General features: G+C 38.3%; 1 long non-coding RNA gene across 1 annotated transcript; it reads left to right on the top strand.

Moving 5' to 3' along the window:
* The first annotated feature begins 4,721 nt into the window (after positions 1-4,721).
* Positions 4,722-18,851, top strand: LOC131278384 (uncharacterized). Its single transcript, XR_009185700.1, has 3 exons — positions 4,722-4,936; positions 5,228-5,354; positions 18,172-18,851. It is a non-coding gene; the product is annotated as an uncharacterized lncRNA (long non-coding RNA).
* Positions 18,852-19,578: the final 727 nt, after the last annotated feature.

Raw genomic sequence — 19,578 nt, forward strand, 5'->3', positions numbered from 1 at the left:
GTGGTGCCATTCTTAAGCAGGCTGTGCTTTCTTTCACACTGGGCAGCTCTCCTTATGGGGCGCACTCCTTGCGCTTGTGGCTCCCCTATGCGGGGGACACCCCTACGTGGCACGGCACTCCATGTGCACATCAGCACTGCACATGGGCCAGCTCCACACGGGTCAAGGAGACCCTGGGTTTGAACCGCGGACCTCCCATGTGGTAGACGGACGCCCTAACCGCTGGGCCAAGTCCGCTTCCCTTATATTTTTTAATGTAACATGTTTTGTGATCTATGTATCTTCAAAAAAATACAATAAAAAATGCTAAAAAAGAGCCTGGCATTATGGACTGCCTTCCTTCATTAGCCACTGCCCTTGTACTCGGGGGATTCTTATCACTCTATTAGAGAATGTCCCAAGGATGGGAATTCAATATTCTTTTGGTTATTGTGTGGGTCTCCACCCACCAAGACAACACCCCATGAACACTTGAACATATTAATACGCCTTAGGGGCATGCTCCAGGTACACACACCCCTTCCTATACATCTCCCCATACTTGACACACCATACTAGTAGTGATCCTCCCCTGCCACACTTGTGGCCCTTCTGTGATCCAAAACCTCTCCAAAAAAGAAGTCAACAAAGTAACCAAATAAAATTAATAATAAAATAAAATAACAGTTTTATAAATAACATAAAACACAAAAAATTTTTTAGGCATTGTGTCTTTCATCACTGTAAGATCTGTATGTTCAGTAACAATTTCTTCCGTATATTTCCCCAGTATCTTATTTTTCCCATTTTATCTTCAAAGAAGCTTTAGGTTACAGAAATGTCACATAGAAAATATAGAGGATTCCCATATACCCCACGTCCTTCCCCTTTTCCACTATCACCTATTAATAACATTTTTCATGCAGATGGTACATTTTTTACAACTGATGTATAAATATTGAAGTGTTGCCACTAACCATGGTTGATTGTATACATGATGATTTACATTTTGGACCATACATTTTTATTGGTCTTAATGAAATTTAAAATGGCCTATATCTGTTATTGTAAGATCATGCAGAACAATTCTAATGCCCTGAAGTATTCTATGTTCCATCTACTCTATTCTTCCCTCCCCTTCCCCTTGGAACCTCTGGTAACCACTATATTTCAGTTTTCGAAGAATAAGATTCATACCTACTTGCAATAATATTGAGGGTTTTACATATTGATCTATTTTCTTTTATCAGGTACTGCCTATGTTCTGCAAAGATTCTTGTTCCTCTAATTGAGAATATTGCAGGACTCCCCAAGATGGGAGTTTAATATTTTCTGGTTTATTGTGTGGGTCTCCACCCACTGAGATAATGCGCTATGACATTCATTTCTAAGAGTTTTCCATTATGACCTCTTCTATGATCCATGCTTATTTAGACTAGTTTTTAAATCTCCAAATGCTTTTAAATATATACATGTTTTAATTAACTTAAAATTATTATGCATATATAAATTAGTATTGCACACAAAAAAAAACATAACCCCAGGATTTCTGACATTTTAAACATTTGCTTTGTAGTTTATTAAGAGGTCAATTTTATAAATGTTCCATGGGTTCCTAAAAACAATATATATACTCTGAGTATGAGATAAGGGTTCCATACATGTTAATTAGGTGAAATTTAATTCAATAAAGTATTTTAATGTTTCACTTAAAATTTCTAAATACATAGATTTCCTGCCTAATCTATTAATTTCTTAGATAGATGTTTTAATTTCCTGGCTGTTAAAACAAATACCATGCAATGGGTTGGCTAAACAGCAGGAAGTGATTGGCTCATAGTTTTGAGGCTAGAAAAAAACAAAATCCAGATGTCAGCCGGGCAATGCTTTCTCCCTGAAGCCTGGTGCTCTGGACCTGGCTGCTGATGGTTCCTGGTCTTTGGCTTTTTTGTCACATAGCAATACATATGGCACTATCTTTTCTCTTGTAGGTTCTATCGACTTCTAGCTTCTGGCTGCTCTGCATGGCTTCTCTCCTGCCTCCAATTTCCTTTGCTTATATGGACCTTAGTCATATTGGATCAAGACCCACCCTCATTTAGGACATCTTCAAATGTCCTATTTACAAACATGCTCACACCCACAGCACCAGGGGTTGGGACAGGTTTGTAAAAATTTTCAATTCTTATTGTAAACTTGTCAGTTTCACCTGGTAATTCTCTCATCTTCTGCTGCATATGCTTTCTTTTTTTCAGGAGATACCAAGGATTGATGGGAGGTAAGTGGGAGGCAGATGCTCAACCACTGAGCTACATCTGCTCCTTGCATATACTTTTAACCTACATCATTAGAAACAAACAATTTCAGAATTGTTAGTTCTTTTGAATTATTCCAAATAATGTGGTTTTTTGTGTAGTTGTTGTTGTTAATTAAAGCCTATTTTGTCTGATACTAATAATAGATGAGTCCCTAAATCAACTGTAGTTATTTTATATAATCTGTGCTTGTTAGATTTACTCAGGTGTTTGTCAGTTATTTACTTACTACTCTTTCTTGTGATTTTTTTTTCCCTCTTGGTTTAATTTAATTTTTTTTTAAATACAACTATAAAAATTTTGTGGTTCTTGTGCTTGCTTCAGCAGCACACATGCCTCTCTATTGGCATGGAAAACACAGGCTCCTACATTTCCGAAATAAAAGTCCATTCCCTTCCCAACTGCCCTCAAGACATACATCTCCATTAAAAATTCAGCAGCACATTTTTAAAAATGCGGCCCAGTATTTCTAAATATTAGCAGCATGAGGCTTTTCTTGTTATCCAAGCTACTATGATGTTAGTCGCATGCACTATTTCAAGAGCAATATTTGAATCTGACCTCGGCAATTACCGAGGCTGATCTCAGAAGATGTTTCCTTAGATTCAACATCAAGGAGAGCCGAGAACACATCTCTCCTGAAAAAATACTTCTGAGAACCAGAATTAACATAATGTGTGTCTACCTTGACTTCTGAACAATGAGTTATATGTTTGTGTTTCTTCAATTCATCCTTCAGTGTTGAGGTCTCTATTTTCTTGGAGTCCCCGGCGCAGAACAATGGGACTGTGACTTACAGCGGCAAACGCAGTTTCACCAGTACCCAGCAGATGGCGCGCATCTGACCAGGCTCCAGGGAAGGACCTCAGATCAGCAGTAAGAGCAGACGAGAGGGGTCGCTGCGCCTTAACACGGGATTTTCATGGAAGGCTGGAGTTGTGCGCAGTTTGAGGATGTCAGGGAAGCTGATGTATTTTAATCTGTCCCAAACAACACGTGAAAAGATCTCCTACCAACCTCTTTTTAATTTTATTCAGTTTTCTCCAAAGGGAAAAAGAAGGGGTTCTCCCACCTAACAGAGCAGGAAGACAAAAGGGGAAAAATGTCCAGAGAACAAAAAGAGTGTGTATTTTATTAAACGTCACCGGGTGATTCCCTCTGTGATGGTAAAGCAACAATTCATTTGTTTAACCACTTTGACTAAAAACGACACCTCCACCGCCACGCCCAAAAATACACACAAAACAAACAGAATAACCGGTGCTCAGCCAGCTTTGCCACAGTACGGGGTTACCACGGACTCCCAGTCCCTTCTGAACAGGCAACCCCAATTTGGAGGGAGTGAGGGCCCCACCCCTAAAGTGCCCAGTCTGCTGAGTTGTGGTGAGACAAAGGCTTGTATAGTTTCTGTTGACTCGAAGGAGGTGGAAGAAGTTCTTAGTAAGGCAAGGAAGTCTGGGGAGAAGAGCAGACTCTAAAACCCATGTTTGGGGAAGCGGACTTGGCCCAGTGGTTAGGGCGTCCGCCTACCACATGGGAGGTCTGCGGTTCAAACCCCGGGCCTCCTTGACCCGTGTGGAGCTGGCCCATGCGCAGCGCTGATGCGCACAAAGAGTGCTGTGCCACGTAGGGGTGTCCCCCGCATAGGGGAGCCCCACATGCAAGGAGTGCACCCCATAAGGAGAGCCGCCCAGTGCGAAAGAAAGTGCAGCCTGCCCAGGAATGGCACCGCACACACGGAGAGTTGACGCAACAAGATGACGCAACAAAAAGAAACACAGATTCCCGTGCCACTGATAACAACAGAAGCAGACAAAGAAGACTCAGCAAATATACACAGAGAACAGACAACCAGGGAGGGAGAAAATAAATAAATCTTGAAAAAAACAACAATCCATATTTGGTGCCTTAATATAGATAAACTGAGGGTCTTGTACTACCTTACACTCTGCAGGTACCAACAGTGACACACACAGTTGTGTGACCTCACATGCGTGCAGGCAACCACACACGCTGCCCCTCCCCAACACTGGAGTCTCAGGATTTCCCAGAGGAATGAAACACAAACCAAATCCGAGCGGTAAGTGTTAAAGCAAAGGCGGCTCAAGAAGGGTTCGGCACAACAGACAGCTGGGCGAATTGGGACCTCCCTGCTCTTTCGCTCACGGCCAAGGTCATCTGAGCTTTTGGAAGGAGAGGCTTTGCAATGCGAGATATGGCAGAACTTCACAATGGAAAAAGTCCTGTGTAGAATTTAGTCACAAGCAGAGAGAGAGGAGAGGGGAAAAATCCTGATAAATAATATTCAGAAACAGTCCTTCTCTCTGGATTGGCTATATCAGGAAAAGAGACAAAGCATTGGATAAAGCAAGAAAGCACCATGAAACAAAACACCTCTTTAAAATGTTGACTGTAGCGTAGGCTGATCTCAGGCAATGTGGGAACTCAGAATGGCAAAACCTGAACCCACCCCTAGCCCGTAGCTGAATGTCCTTTGCGGATGTTTCTGGGAACACGGTGGGGGTATTTCATTAACATAAAATCTCAGCAAATGGACAGGCTATATTATTTTGTTGCAGAAGGAAACTGAGTCAACGTGAGACATCCAAGGATCAGGACTCGAAAGGAGCATATGCCATTGGGTATTACTAGTCAGTGATGAGTAATGTGTGTTTGTGAGTATATGTGTATAACCTGAGTTGTTTTTCCATTACATTAGATCGTAGTTTTCCCTATTTTTTTTTTCCTATTGTTGCAACTCTTTGAGAGAGAAAACGATACTTCTCTTTTTTTCATTGACTGACAAAATACCCTCTTAGATTTCTCACATTTTTCTCATTTCACTCCCAGGATCAGAGTCCTGATTCGGGTTTAGGGTTTCAATGTGTTGATCTTTTCTCTCTTACTGCTTTTTTTACTTTTGTGTTAAGTAGCAGTAGGATAAATCATACGTCCCCTCACTTCATTTGGAAATCAGCTTTCACATTTTTCAATCAATGGAAGTCTTGTTGAACACGTCTTGAATACATATTGAGAAGGTACCAAAACAACTAAAATCAGGTGAGGCATTTTCATTTCAATTTTCATGGAATTCTGCTGGTTTCTTTCTTAACTTTGCATTAGTTTTAATATTATTTATTCTATTATGGGAACCCTACATTGGTAAGAGACAAACATATTTTCACTTTTCTAAATACAGAATATTAAATGTTTTTTGAACACTTGCTAAAGTTACAACAATGAGTATGATAGTTGAAGAGAGATGTAGCTTTATGTGCAAAGAACATTATCCTGAGTTCCTACAGAACTCCAAGATATGATATGAAAACAACAGTAGCTATCTATTCTTTTAAGAAAAATAACAGGCAAATATTTAAGCCTCTAGAAGTAAAAAGTCTTGATAAAAGCTGAAGCCTTCTATTTAATCCAATTACTGCTATTAAGCATTGTGTACAGACGTGGCAAATTTCTAGAGATAGTTTCAGTTGTCACATCTGGGGGAGGGGATGCTAATGGAATCTAGTGGGTAGAGGCCAGGGGTGCAGGTAAATATCCTACAAGGCACAGGGCAGCTGCCACAACAAAGAATGGCTCTGCCCAAAATATCATTAGTGACTACTTTTATAAAAATCATTTACAATTGCAGAATTTCCCAAAGTACTGAGAGCAAAGGTACTACATGACTAATTTACATGGGATAGATTTTAAAAACTCTATTGAGATATAATTCACCCACTTAAAGTATATAATTAACTGGTTTTTAGTGTGTGTCAGAGTTGTGCCACCATCATCACAATCAATTTTAGAAAATTTTCATTATCCCAAAAGAAACCACACACCCTTTACTTATCTATCTTCTCACCCCCAACACCCAGCTAAATCATCTTGAAGATAGTTTCCTGCATTTTCTTCTAGAAGCTTTATGGTTCTTGCTTTAATATTTAGGTCTTTGACACATTTTGAGTTAATTTTTGTATAAGGTATGAGATAAGGGTCCTCTTTCCTTATTTTGTCTAGGGATATCCAGTTGTTAAATAGACTATTCTTCCCGAGCTGGGTGGGTTTGACAGGCTTGTCAAAAATCACTTGACCCTAGATGTGAGGGTCGGTTCTAAACCATCATTTTGGGTCCATTGGTCTATGTTTCTGACTTTATGTCAGTACCATGCTGTTTTACCACTGTAGCTAGGTAATATGATTTAAAGTCTGGAAGTAAGAGTCCTCCAACTTTGCTTATCCTTTTTAAGATGTTTGTGGCTATTGGGGACCCCTTACCCTTCCAAATAAATTTGATAATTGTGTTTTTCATCTGTTTAAAAAATGCTGGTGGAATTTTTATTGGAATTGCATTGAATTTGTATATCAATTTGGGTATATTTAGTCTTCTAATCCATGAGCATGGAATTCTCTTCCAATTATGTAGGTCTTTTAAAAAATTTCTTTTAATAATGCATTGTAGTTTACTGAATACATGTGTTTTACTTGTATTCAGTAAAATAAATAAACTTGGTTAAGTTTATTCCTAAATATTTGATTCTTTTAGTCAATATTGTAAATGGAAATTTTTTCCTGACTTCCTCCTCAGATTTCTCATTACTAGTGTCATTTAAAGTCTATTTCTGATGTAAGTATAGCTAATCTGGTTTTTTTGTTTACTTGTTTTTGTTTGTTTGTTTTGGTTGCTCCATGTGTAGAATATATCTTTTTCCACATCTGTCATTGTCAATCTATTGGTATCCTTGGGCCTAAGGTTAGTCTCTTGCAGACAGCATATAGAAGGCTCGTTTTTTTAAAATATAGTTTATTTTTTTAAAAATCATACTTAGATTACATAAACGCCACATAAAAAATATAGAGATTCCCATATGCCCTGCTCCCAACCCCTCCCACATTTTCCCACATTAACACCATCCATCATTAGTGTGGTACATTTGTTACAGTTACTGAACACATTTTGGAGAATTGTCACTAAGTGTGGATTATAGTTTACATTGTAGTTTACTCTCTCTCCCACACAATTTTGTAAGTTATGACCAGATATACAATGGCTTGTATCTGTCATTGCATTATCATTCAGGACAATTCCCAAGTCCTGAAAATGTTCCCATATTACACCTGTTTTTCCCTCTCCCTGCCCTCAGAACCTCCAGTGGCCACTGCCTTCACATCAGTGGTAGAAGTTGTTCCATTGCTAGAATTATAATAAGTCTGTACTTGAATACCAGTAAGTCTATTCTAGTCCATCATTCATTCCCCAATCCTGAGGATTCTGGGATGGTGAAGTCCGCTCTAATTGAGAGGTGGCTTAGATCCCATGGGGCAGATGGATAGGAGTATCTTGCTTGCAGTTGCAGATTCTCTCTGTTCCTTGGAATGGTTGTTTTCTATCACATCTCTTTGTTAGTTGTCCTGGGTGAGTCCGATGAACTGTAGAGTAGGTGTTGAAACTCTCTTTAGAATCAAGGCTTAGCTGGCACCTGGACAGCTCAAAGATTTGTCTCTTGGACATACACCTATCAATCCTGGCATGAGCTATAGGTTCAAATAGAAGGAGCAGAAGAGCCATATGTAGGGAAACCACACGTGAGTCCAACTGGGGAGCATAAGTCCTCAGGAGGGCCCACTTGCAGGGCACCAAACTCCTGAGCTGTGTGCCCTGCCTGTAATGTCTGGATGTCTCTGCTGTTTGAGGTAATATTTACTTTGGCACTCAATAAGATCCTGCTGAGATGTACATGAGTGTAACCTCTGGAATGACCTCCTGACTCACTTTGAGTCTCTTAGCCATATAAACTCATTTGTCTTTACTCTTTCCCTCTTTTGGTCAACATCTTTTTCCAGTTGCTTTGTAGTTGCTGCTTGGTAGCAATCCCTCATTGTCAAGGAGGCTCATCCCCAGGAGTCATGTCACATGCTGGAGGAAAGGTAATGCATTTACACACTGAGTTTGCCTTAGAGAGAGGCCACATGTGAGCGATAAGGAGGCTCTCAGGAGGTGATTCTTAGGAACCCTAAAATACTAGGCTAAGTTTCAATTTCCAAAGTTCCCCAGGATGGAAATTTTATATTCTTTCAGTTATAGTATGAATCTCCACCCACTGTAACAATGCCCCAGTTCATATTTTCTTATCCATTCCACCAGTCTGTTTATTGACTGGGGAGTTTAATCCGTTAACATTCAATGTTATTACTGTAAAGACACTTCTTATTTCACCCATTTTGACCTTTGGGTTTTATCTGTCATATTTATGTTCACCACTCTTTTGAGACTTTTAGTTACTTTTACTGATATACTCTACATTTCTAGACCCTCTTCCAAGTCTCTCTTTCTTGTCTTTTCTTTTCAGACTGTAGCACACTCTTTGGTATTTCTTGCAAGGCTGGTTTCTTTGTTATAAACTCTCTCATTTTCTGTTTATTTGTAAATAATCTAAACTTGCCCTCATTTTTGAAAGCCAGTCTTGCTGGATATAATAGTCTTGGCTGGGAGTTTTTCTCTTGCAGTATCTTAAATATATCATATCATTGCCTTCTTCCCTCCATGGTTTCTGATGAGAAATTGGCACTTAATCATATTGAGTATCCCTTATATGTTATGCATCTTTTTTCTCTTGCTGCTCTCAGAATTCTCTCTTTGCCTTTGGCATTTGACATTCTGATTAGTATGTTTCTCAGAGTTGGTCTATTCAGGTTTATTTGGATGGGAGTACATTGTGCTTCTTGGACATGGATATCTATGCCCTTCAATAGAGCTGGGAAATTTTCTATTATTATTTCTTCAAATATTCCTTCTTCCCCTTTTCCCTTCTCTTTGCCTTCTGGGACACACATGACATGTATGTTTGCATGTCTCTTGCTCTCATTTAGTTCCCTGAACTATTCAATTTTTTCCATTCTCTTCTTCATCTGTTCTTTTGTATGATCACTTTCCAAGGCCATGTTTTCAAGCTCACCAATCCTTTCTTCTGCTTCCTTAAATCTGCTGTTATATGACTCCAGTGTATTTTTAATTTCATTTATTGCACCTTTCATTTCCATAAGATATGCCATTTTTCTGTATATACTTTCAAATTCTTCTTTGTGCTCATCCAGTCTCTTCTTCATATTCTCAATCTCTTTATCCATCTCATTGAATTTATTAAGGAGATTTGTTTGAATATTTATGATTAGTTGTCTCAACTCCTTTATATTATCTGGAGACTTATCTTGTTCCTTTAACTGGGCCATACCTTCTTGTTTCTTGGTATGGATTATAATTTTTTGTTGGTATTTTGGCATGTGGCTTACTAGGTGTCTTTATTTTGGGCTCTGTTTCTCTTCATAGTTAGAACTTTCTTGCCCTTTCTCCCTTGTTGGTCATGTAGTAGGAGCCAAGGATGTAGTTGGTGCTATAAGCTGTGGAGGATGAAGCTGCCCACATTGCCCCAGGGACCAATGAAGTTTCTCCCACCTTTCTCCTTTGCTAATGGTAGGGACAGATCCACAGCCATCTATAATAAAGCAAGCCATACAGGTCAAGACCATCTGTAGTTGCCCAAAGAGACTGATGAATCTTCATGCCCCTTCCTCCCGTTCCTGGGAAGGAGAGGGATCTATAGGTGTGGGCAGCAATCTATGCCCTGAGGGTCCAAAATTATCACAGTTGCCCAGGTAGACTTCTGACTATTCAGTCTGTGCCAGCTGAATATACCTGCAGTTACCTGAAGAGGCTGGTGCAGGTCCCACCAGCTTCCTCCCTGCCAGAGAGAGGGCTGAAGTCTAGGTTAGGGCTGCAGTTCCATTTGGGTACTGCCAATCCCTACTGTCACTGTGATTTTCAATCAGTCCTGTTTCCCTTCATGCTTGATGCAGAGTCAAAATTGTGGCTACCGGCCTCTTTCCAACTTAGACAGGTTCAAAATTTAGCTGTTCTTAGGATTATACTTTAGCCAGCTGAATTTACTAATCAGTAGCTAAAGTTGGTAGCCAACTATCTCTTCTTCCTAGGATATGGAGCTTCCAATTCCAGCCATGAAATAACACCTGAGGCGGCTTGCTCTACCAGTGAAGTATGGGCACTGGCTTCTGCAGTGTAGAGTGCTTTACTCATGAGTCTTCTCTGTAGATGGGCAGTCTTCTCCTTCCATTCTTTCAAGGATGGTTGTAAGATGTTCTTCTGGTCTTCTGGAGCCTCCAAGCTGGTGCTTTATATAGCTCTGGGTAATTATCTACTGCTCTGTGGCATGAGCTGACTGTTGGAGCTCCTTACTCTGCCACCATCTTCCTGGTTGTCTCTCTAGTTTCCCTTATTTTTAACATTTGTTACAATTGATGAACCAATATTGAAACATTGCTAATAACCAAAGTCTATCATTTACATTATGCTTTATACTCTATAATGTACAGTTTCATAGGTTTTCACAAATATATAATGTCATGTGTCCATCATTGCAGTATCATACAAAACAGTTTCACTGCCCTATAAATGGAGTGTTTCACCTCTTCATCCTTCACCCTCCCTTCTAAATGCCTCGCAACTACTCTCTTTATATTAATGCCACAGTTTTTTCCATTAGCACAAGATAACTATAATAACAATAAATCTCTTTTGGTCTGTGGTTATACTACATCCTTATGTTTGTTCATTCCTCAATCTTGAGGGATTTGGGAAGATGTCTGTTCTGACTGCTTCAAGCTGAGAGGGAACTTGGATATTATGGGACAGATGCAAAGAATTATTTTGCTTGCAGTTGTAGATACTTCTTGTTTTTTGGGGGGTGGAACTTGTCTATCATCATCATTTTGTCAGTTGTCAAAAAAACTGGAGAGTAGGAAAAGCCCAAAAAACTGGAGAGTAGGAGTTGGCCACAATGTGACTGGGATTCAGCGCTTAACCAGTACATGGACAGAACAAAGATAGAGATCTGTAGATCAATTTGAGAAGCACTGCTCTCTTTAAAAAATTACGTCAGCTGATTCATGGACATGAAATATCTTTCCATTTATTTCAATCTTTATTTTCTTACAAAAATGTTTAGTATTTTTCTGTACAAGTCAAGAAGTGCAGTACAAGTCTTGCACTTCTTTTGTTGAAATTATTCCTAAATATTTTTATTCTTTTTGGATGTTACTATAAATGGAATTGTACCCTTGGTTTCATTTTTGGATTGTTCATTGGTAGTGTACAGCAATATAGTTGGTTTTTGTATATTAATCTTATATCCTGTAACTTGCTGAACTCATTTATTCTAATAGGTTTTTAGTGGATTCTTGGAGATTTTCTTTATACATGATCAGATCATCTGTAAATAGAGGTAATTTTACTACTTCCTTTCTAATCTGTATGCTTTTTATTTCTTTTACTTGCCTAATTTTCCTGGTTAGAATCTTTAGTATAATGCTGAATAGAAGTGGCAAGTATTGATAAATTTGTATTGTTTCTGATCTTAGAGGGAAAGGATTCAGTCTTTTTTTTTTAAAGATTTATTTTTATTTATTTCTCTCCCCTTCCCCCCCAACCCAGTTGTCTGTTCTCTGTGTCCATTCGCTGTGTGTTCTTCTGTGACTGCTTCTATCCTTGTCAGAGACATCGGGAATCTGTGTCTCTTTTTGTTGTGTCATCTTGCTGCGTCAGCTCCCCGTGTGTGCAGCCCTACTCCTGAACTTCCTTTCACGCTGGGCAGCTCTCCTTATGGGGTGCTCTCCTTGCATGTGGGGCTCCCCTATGCAGGGGACACCCCTGTGAGGCACGGCACTCCTTGCACACATCAGCACTGCGCATGGGCCAGCTCCACACAGGTCAAGGAGGCCTGGGGTTTGAACCGTGGACCTCCCATGTGGTAGGCGGACGCCCTATTCATTGGGCCAAGTCCGATTACCGATTCAGTCTTTCACCAATAAATATGGTGGGTTTTCTGTAGATGGGCTCTATCAAATTTAATATGCTTCCTTCTATGCCAAGTTTCTTGAGTATTTGTATCACAGAAGAGTATTAAAATTTGTCAAATGCTTTTTCTGAACTACTGGGATCATTATGTGTGCTTAGTCCTTTATTTTGTTGATATGATATATTATATTTGATTTGGTGACATTGAACAAACTTTGCATTATTGGGATAAATTCCACTTGTTCACAATGTATAATTTTTTAAATATATTTCTGGGTTCAGTTTGCTAGTATATTGTTGAAGATCATTGTGCCTTTATATATAAAAGATAGTGGTCTATAGTTTTCCTGTGATGTTTTAGTCAGGTTTTGGAGTCCAGGTACTACTGACCTCTTAGCATGAGTTGGAAATTATTTCCCCCTTCTATTTTTTTGAAGAATTTCTCAATAATTGCTATTAATTGTTTGGTAGAATGTTTAGTAGAATGCATTGGCGAAGCATTCCGGGTCTGGCCTTTTCTTTGTGATGAATTTTTAAATTATTAATTCAATCTTTTCACTTATTCACATTTTCTCTTTCTTCTTGAGTTAATCAATAGTTTGGATAATTCTAGGAATTATTCTATTTCATCTATGTCCATGACATACAGGTAGTCAGAGTGTTCCTTTATAAACTATTTTTATTTCTGTAATTAGGTTGTGACAGCTCCTCAGTCATTCTTGCTTCTAGTAATCTGTGTCTACTCTCTTTTTTTCTTAGCCAATATTTCTAAAGTTTTGTAGTTTTTATGTTTCATGAACCAACTTTTGAGTTATTTTCTCTAGTGTTTTTTTATCTATATATCTTTAATTTCTGCTTTTAGCTCTATTATTTCCTTCCTTGTGCTTATTTTAGGCTTAGTTTTCCCTTCTTTTTCTAGTAACTTAGTATGGAAGGTCAGGTTATTGATTTAAGATTTTTCTTCTTTTGTAATATAGGTGATTACAGCCATAAATTTCCCCTGAAGCATTGCTTTAGCTGTATTCCATAAATTTTGGTGTGTTGTGGTTTTGATTTCATTCATCTCAAATATTTCTAATTTCCCTTATGATTTCTTCTTTTGACCCATTGGTTATTTAGAAGTGTGTTGTTTAATTTCCACATATTTGTGAATTTCACAAATCTCATTCCACTGTGGTCAGAAAACTACTTTGTATGATTTTAAGCCTTTAATATATACTGCATCTTGGTTTATGGCCAGGCATATGGTCTAGCCTGGAGAATGTTCCATGTGCAATTGTGAAGAATGTATACTCTGCTGTTCTTGGGTAGTGTGGTTTATAGAGGGCTGTTAGTTCTAGTTGGTTTATAGTGTTCAACTCTTTTATATCCTTTTTGAACATCTGCCTTGTTCTAGGCATGATTGAAAGTGGGGTATTGAAGACTTCAACTACTATTGTTGAATTGTTTATCTCTTCCTTTAATCCTGTCAGTTTTTGCTTCATGTAATCTTATTTTCCCGGATGGGTTCTCTGCTTTTGTTCCACCACACCAGAGAGCCAAGAGTGTCTACAACTGAAAGCAGGAGAATTGCATCCAGCATCCATGTGGAATCTAAGCCCCCTCTTGATATGGATGTGGAGTAGACACGGCCATTCTAGGGTCCACAGGATAGGGGAATAGAGAATGGATTAGAGTGGACTTACTGATATTCTATTCGTGAACTATTGTGATTAGTCATCGAAGAAAATGTGGCATTGGTGTGGAGAAAGTGGCCATGGTGGCTGCTGCGGGTAGGGAGTGAGAGGAAGAGATGTGATGTGGAGGCATTTTCGGGGCTTGGAGTTGTCCTGGGTGGTACTGCAGGGACAGTTACCAGACTTTGTATGTCCTCCCATGGCCCACTGGGTGGACTGTGGGAGAGTGTAGGCTATGGTGTGGACCATTGACCATGAGGTGCAGCAGTGCTCAGAGATGTATTCATCAAGTGCAATCAATGTCTCATGATGATGAAGGAGGTTGTTGTTAAGGGCAGAGGAGTGGGGTGAGGGGGTGGGGGAGTATATGGGGACCTCATATTTTTTTAATGTAACATTAAAAAAATAAAGAGAAAAAAATTTTTAATTAAAAAGTTAAAATAATTAAAAAATATATAAATAAAAAAGTTATGATATGGTGTCATCTTTTTAGTCCTGCATTGTTTTGCTCCCTCTTACTTCCTTTGTGCTATATTGTCAAAATATATTGCATTTTTATATGTTTTAAGCCCTGGTTAGATTTTTAATAAAAGTGCTACACAATATAGTAAAGTGATTCATTACTGCAGCCCTGGATTCTTAGTAGACCAAAGAGAAGCACCCAAATAAAACAACTGCTTTCTAGCAATTGACAATGTTATTTAAGTGACCTTGCAACACTCTGAACTGTTCAAAGGGCCACCCAAAGTTGGTTATAAATAATTGCCATAGTTTGTTCAGTCTGTTACTTTCCAAGTCATTAAAGAGAGCCTCACACTTGGGAACCCTTTGTGAAAAGGCCACTGAAACTAAAACAACTGCTTCAGTGTCTGATATTTCTGTGCTTGGAGAGTGCCAGCTTCAGTGCCATTATTAGCATTATTAGAGAATTCCTTTTTTGCCCATATAAACCTTCCAATAGAAATCAATGTATGCATAAAGACATCTACTATTTTGGGAAACTGAATAGCAAGTCAATGCTTTTGTAAATAGCTTACATTTCTGAATTCTAAAATTTGTTCAGCATCCCGAGTAAGACAAGTCTAAGAATGAAATCAAATGCAAAACTGGCAACAGAGGTGTTTTCAGACACATGAATACACCAGTCAGGTAGCGGTAATACCTGTCAAGCATGTTAGGTGTGTTACTGGATCACTTTCCCCAGGCTCAAACACAGAGTTTGATGTCCATATGCCCACAAAATGTAGTCTCCTGCTAAAATCAAGAAATGCTGGGAATTCAGCTGAGACCTTAACTCTCACACACACACACAAATCAATATACTTGATGAACGGTTTCAGTAAATTTAAACTGACATGGAAACATTCCACTCAATTCGGGGTCCTTTCTTGAAATGGTATAGGTAGTTTTCTCCCTTTTCTTATTGCTGTTGCTTATTAAATATTTCAACAAAGTGCTTCAGCTCTTGACTAAGCTCTCTTCTTTTACCCAAAAAAGTCAAGCTAGAAGTTGGATTTATTTGTAACTCCTGGGAAAAAGAAGGTGTAGACATACCCACTGCCACCACTTTCTCAGGGAGTGCTGTGGTGAGAGATCAGTGAAGGGAATTCATTCTTACGTTGTCATTGATTATATATTTACTCTATCAGTAATATGTGTTTAACATTCGTCTTTGAAATAATGTAGACTATAAAAATATTAAGCTATTGAGTAATTTTATAAATTCCCCTAAAGATGTAATTTTCTCTTGGTCTGTGAAGCACTCTGGAAGATATTGGCTAACTTCTATTGACAACTCAGTGAAATATGAAAGTAAAATACTTGGATTTTTTAAATACACTTTTTATTATTAAAGTTAATGGATCACAAAGAACATTACATTAAACAGCATTAAAAAAAACATAAAAAACATGAGGTTCCCATATACCCCACTCCACACCCCCCACTCCATCATTTGTAAATTATATTTTTTTAAAGATATATACATCACAAAAAAAAGTTACATTAAAAAATATAAGATGTTCCCCTATACCCCCCATATCCCCACCCCACTCCTTCCACACCAACAACCTCTCCCATCATTGTATCACACTCATCACACTCAGTGAGCACATTTTGGAGCACTACTGCACCACATAGATAATAGTTTACCTTGTAATTCACACTCTCCCCCACTTGGATTTTTGATGAGCTCCAATCAAAGATGATCTTCTCTAGAATGAGTATGTGGTTTTTTTCCCTAAATATAGATTATTAAGATGCATACTATTTCTACTCCACAATTGTATTGTTATTTCTGAGCACTTTCTAATTCATTCTATGAGGCATTCTATGAGCATCACCCTGGCATCGAAGCCTAGTAAAACTATCACAAGAAAAGAAAATTGCAGGTTAATTTTCCTTATGAATGTAGATGCAAAAATCCTTAACAAAATACTAGCAAATCAAACCCAATTAGCATATTTAAAATATCATTTACTATGACAAAGTAGAATTTATCCCAGTGCCCAAGGGTGGTTTGACGCATAAAATTAATCAATTTAATATGCCATATAAATAGAACAAATGGGGGAAAAAACCACTTGATATTAACAATATATACAGAAAAGCAGAAAAAGTATTTGACATACTCCACCAACCTTTCCTGACAAACACCCCTCAGAAAACTAGACATTGAAGGGAACTTTCTTAACATGACAAGGGTCATTAATGAAAAACCCACAGCTAATATCATATTCAACAGAAGAAGACTTAAAGCCTTCCCCTTAAGTTCAGAAAAAAGACAAGAATGTCCACTTTCACCACTGTTATTCATTTTTGTACTAAAATTTCTAACCAGAGCAATTAGTCAGGAAAAAGAAGTAAAAGGTGCCCAAATTTGAGAGGAAGAAGCAAAACTATTTTTATTTTCAGACAACATGATCTTATATATAAAAAATCCAAAGACATCCATAAGAAAACTACTAGAGCTAATGTTATTAGTGTCAGAGGGGTGCTGAGGCAAAGTACCAGAAATCTGTTGGTTTTATAAAGGGTATTTATTCAGGGTAAAAGCTTACAGTTACAAGGCCCTAAAGAGTGCAACTCAAGGTACTGTAAGAGGGACTTTCTCACCCAAGTCAATTGCCACATGCTGAAGCAAGATGGTGACCAGCTTGATCTCTGCAAGGGTCAGCCTTCCTCTTCCTCTTAAGGCTCCATGGGCCGAGCTTCTTCCCATCTCAACTGTAGGCTGGAGGGTTCGTTTCTTTCCTGCCTTCTTAGCTGCTCAGGTCTCTGGTCTCTTCAGCTGAAAACTGTCAGGCTAATGGCTTGGCTCCCCCCAAGGCTTTAGCTGTTTGAGCCTTCTTCTTTCAGTCACATGACAGGACCAACATGACCAAGTTCTCTCCTCTTCCATGTCTTCTTCTGTGTGTCTTCTTGAGTTAGCATCTGTTTATATCAGCCCACCAAGGGGCAGGGACTCAACCTTGAGTCATTCCCTACCGACATGGTGGAATCAAAGCCCTAATCTTGATTATATTAAATTAGGGCTTTGATTAAATCTTTGATTTAATATAATCAAATGGTATCATGCCCAGAGGAGCAGACCAGTTTACAAATATGATCAATATCTTTTTTGGAATTCATAAATAATCTCAAACTGCTATAGCTAATAAACAGTTTCAGCAAAGTGGTAGAGTACAATGTCAACACACGAAAATCGATTGTTTCTAAACAGTGGCAAAGAACAATCTGAAGAAGAAATTAAGAAAACAATTCATTTTACAATAGCATCAAAAAGAATAACATATCTAGGAATAAATTTAACCAAGGATATACAAGTTTTATATACTGAAAACAATAGCACACTGCTGAAAGAAATTAAAGAAGACCTAAATAAAGGGCAAGGTATCCCATGTTAATGGTTTGGAAAACTTAATATTGTAAATATTAAGGATATTAAATATCCTTAATATCCAAAAATGATCTAAAATTTCAATGCATTACTTATCAAAATTCCAGCAGCGTTTTTTTATCCTCAAATTTATATGAAACTAAAGGGGTCCTGAATGGCCAAAGCAATTTCAAAAAAAAGAACAAAGTTGAAGGACTCACACTTCCTGATTTTGAATTGTACTGCAAAACTATAATAATCAAAACAATGTGGGTACCCTGTCAATGGACCTTACCTTGGAATATATAATAAACTATGCACCCAGTGTATCAGGGTTGGACTCATTTATACTTTTCCTATACATGGTTCTTATGATCCTTTTATTTGAATCTATAATTAGCACTATACCATTAAATATGTGTCCCAGAGACTTAAATCTTCTGGTTGTTCATCTGCCAGTTCAGCCTGAATCTCAGCAGAGTTGCAGCCAACACCTACCCTCCAATTCATCAGACTCACCCAGGACAACTAAGAAAAGGATGATGATGGAAATGCCCATCCCCAAAATCAGAGTATCTGCAACTGCAAGCAAGACAGTTCCACCCACATGCCCCACGAGATCTAAGACCTCCCAACTGGAAACAGAGTGGGCATCACCACCCCCAAATCCTCAAGACTGAGGAATGCATAAACATAAGGGGGAATGCAACTATGGACTAATGTAGATTTATTATTATTCTAGTGATGGAAGAACTTGTAACATTGATTTTAAAAAGGCAGTGGTTACCAGAGGTTCTGAGGGGAGGGAGAGGAAAGAATAAGTGTAACATGATGCGTTTTTGGGACATTGGAATTGTTCTGTATGACATTGCAATGATGGATACAAGTCATTACACATTTTGTCAAAACCTATAAAATTGTGTGGTACAAAGTGTAAACCATAATGGAAACTATAGACCTTGGTTAGTAGTAATGCTTCAAGATGTGTTCATCAATTGCAACAAATGTACCACATTAATGAAAGATGTTGTTAAAAGGGGATATTGGGCGTGTATATAAGAATCCCCTAAATATATATATATATTTTTTTTTTTGAGAGAGAGAGAGAAGCAAGACTTTAATAAAGAATGCTGCAAGTTGTGGATGAGAATTAGTTCTCATATTTAAAAAAATATTATAGAAAACACTTTACTGAAACTTTTTGGTAAAAAGATAGTCTTGAGAATCCCTTATTTTTCTGATAAAACATTTATATAACCTAAAGCTTCTTTAAAAATAAAAGTAAAAAAAAGGAAACAAACAGTGTGGTACTGGCATAAAGATAGAGATATAGACTAATGGAACATAATTGAAAGTCCAGAAATAGATCTACACATCCATGGCTAAATGAATTTCAACAAGGGTTCTAGATGCATCCAATGGGGAAAGAATAGTCTCTTCAAAAAATCGTGTTGGGAAAACTGTATATCCACATGCAAAAGAATGATATTATACCTCTACCTCATACCATATACAAACATTAACTCAAAATGAACCAAGGACTTACATATAAGTGCCAAAATTGGGAAGAGGATTTGACTCAACTGATAGAGCATCCACCTACCACATGAGAGGTCCAGGGTTCAAACCCAGGGCCTCCTAACCCATGTGGTGAGCTTGCCCACATGCAGTACTGTTGTGCACAAGGAGTGCTGTGCACGCAGGGTGTCCCTGCATAGGGGAGCCCCACACACAAGGAGTACACCCAGTAAGGAGAGCCACTCTGCACAAAATAAGTGCAGCCTACCCAGGAGTGGTGCCGCACACACGGAGAGCTGACACAGCAAGATGACACAACAAAAAGAGACACAGATTCCCTGTGCCACT

The sequence above is a fragment of the Dasypus novemcinctus genome, chromosome 4 (assembly GCF_030445035.2).
Source record: "Dasypus novemcinctus isolate mDasNov1 chromosome 4, mDasNov1.1.hap2, whole genome shotgun sequence".
NCBI classification, from domain to species: domain Eukaryota; kingdom Metazoa; phylum Chordata; class Mammalia; order Cingulata; family Dasypodidae; genus Dasypus; species Dasypus novemcinctus.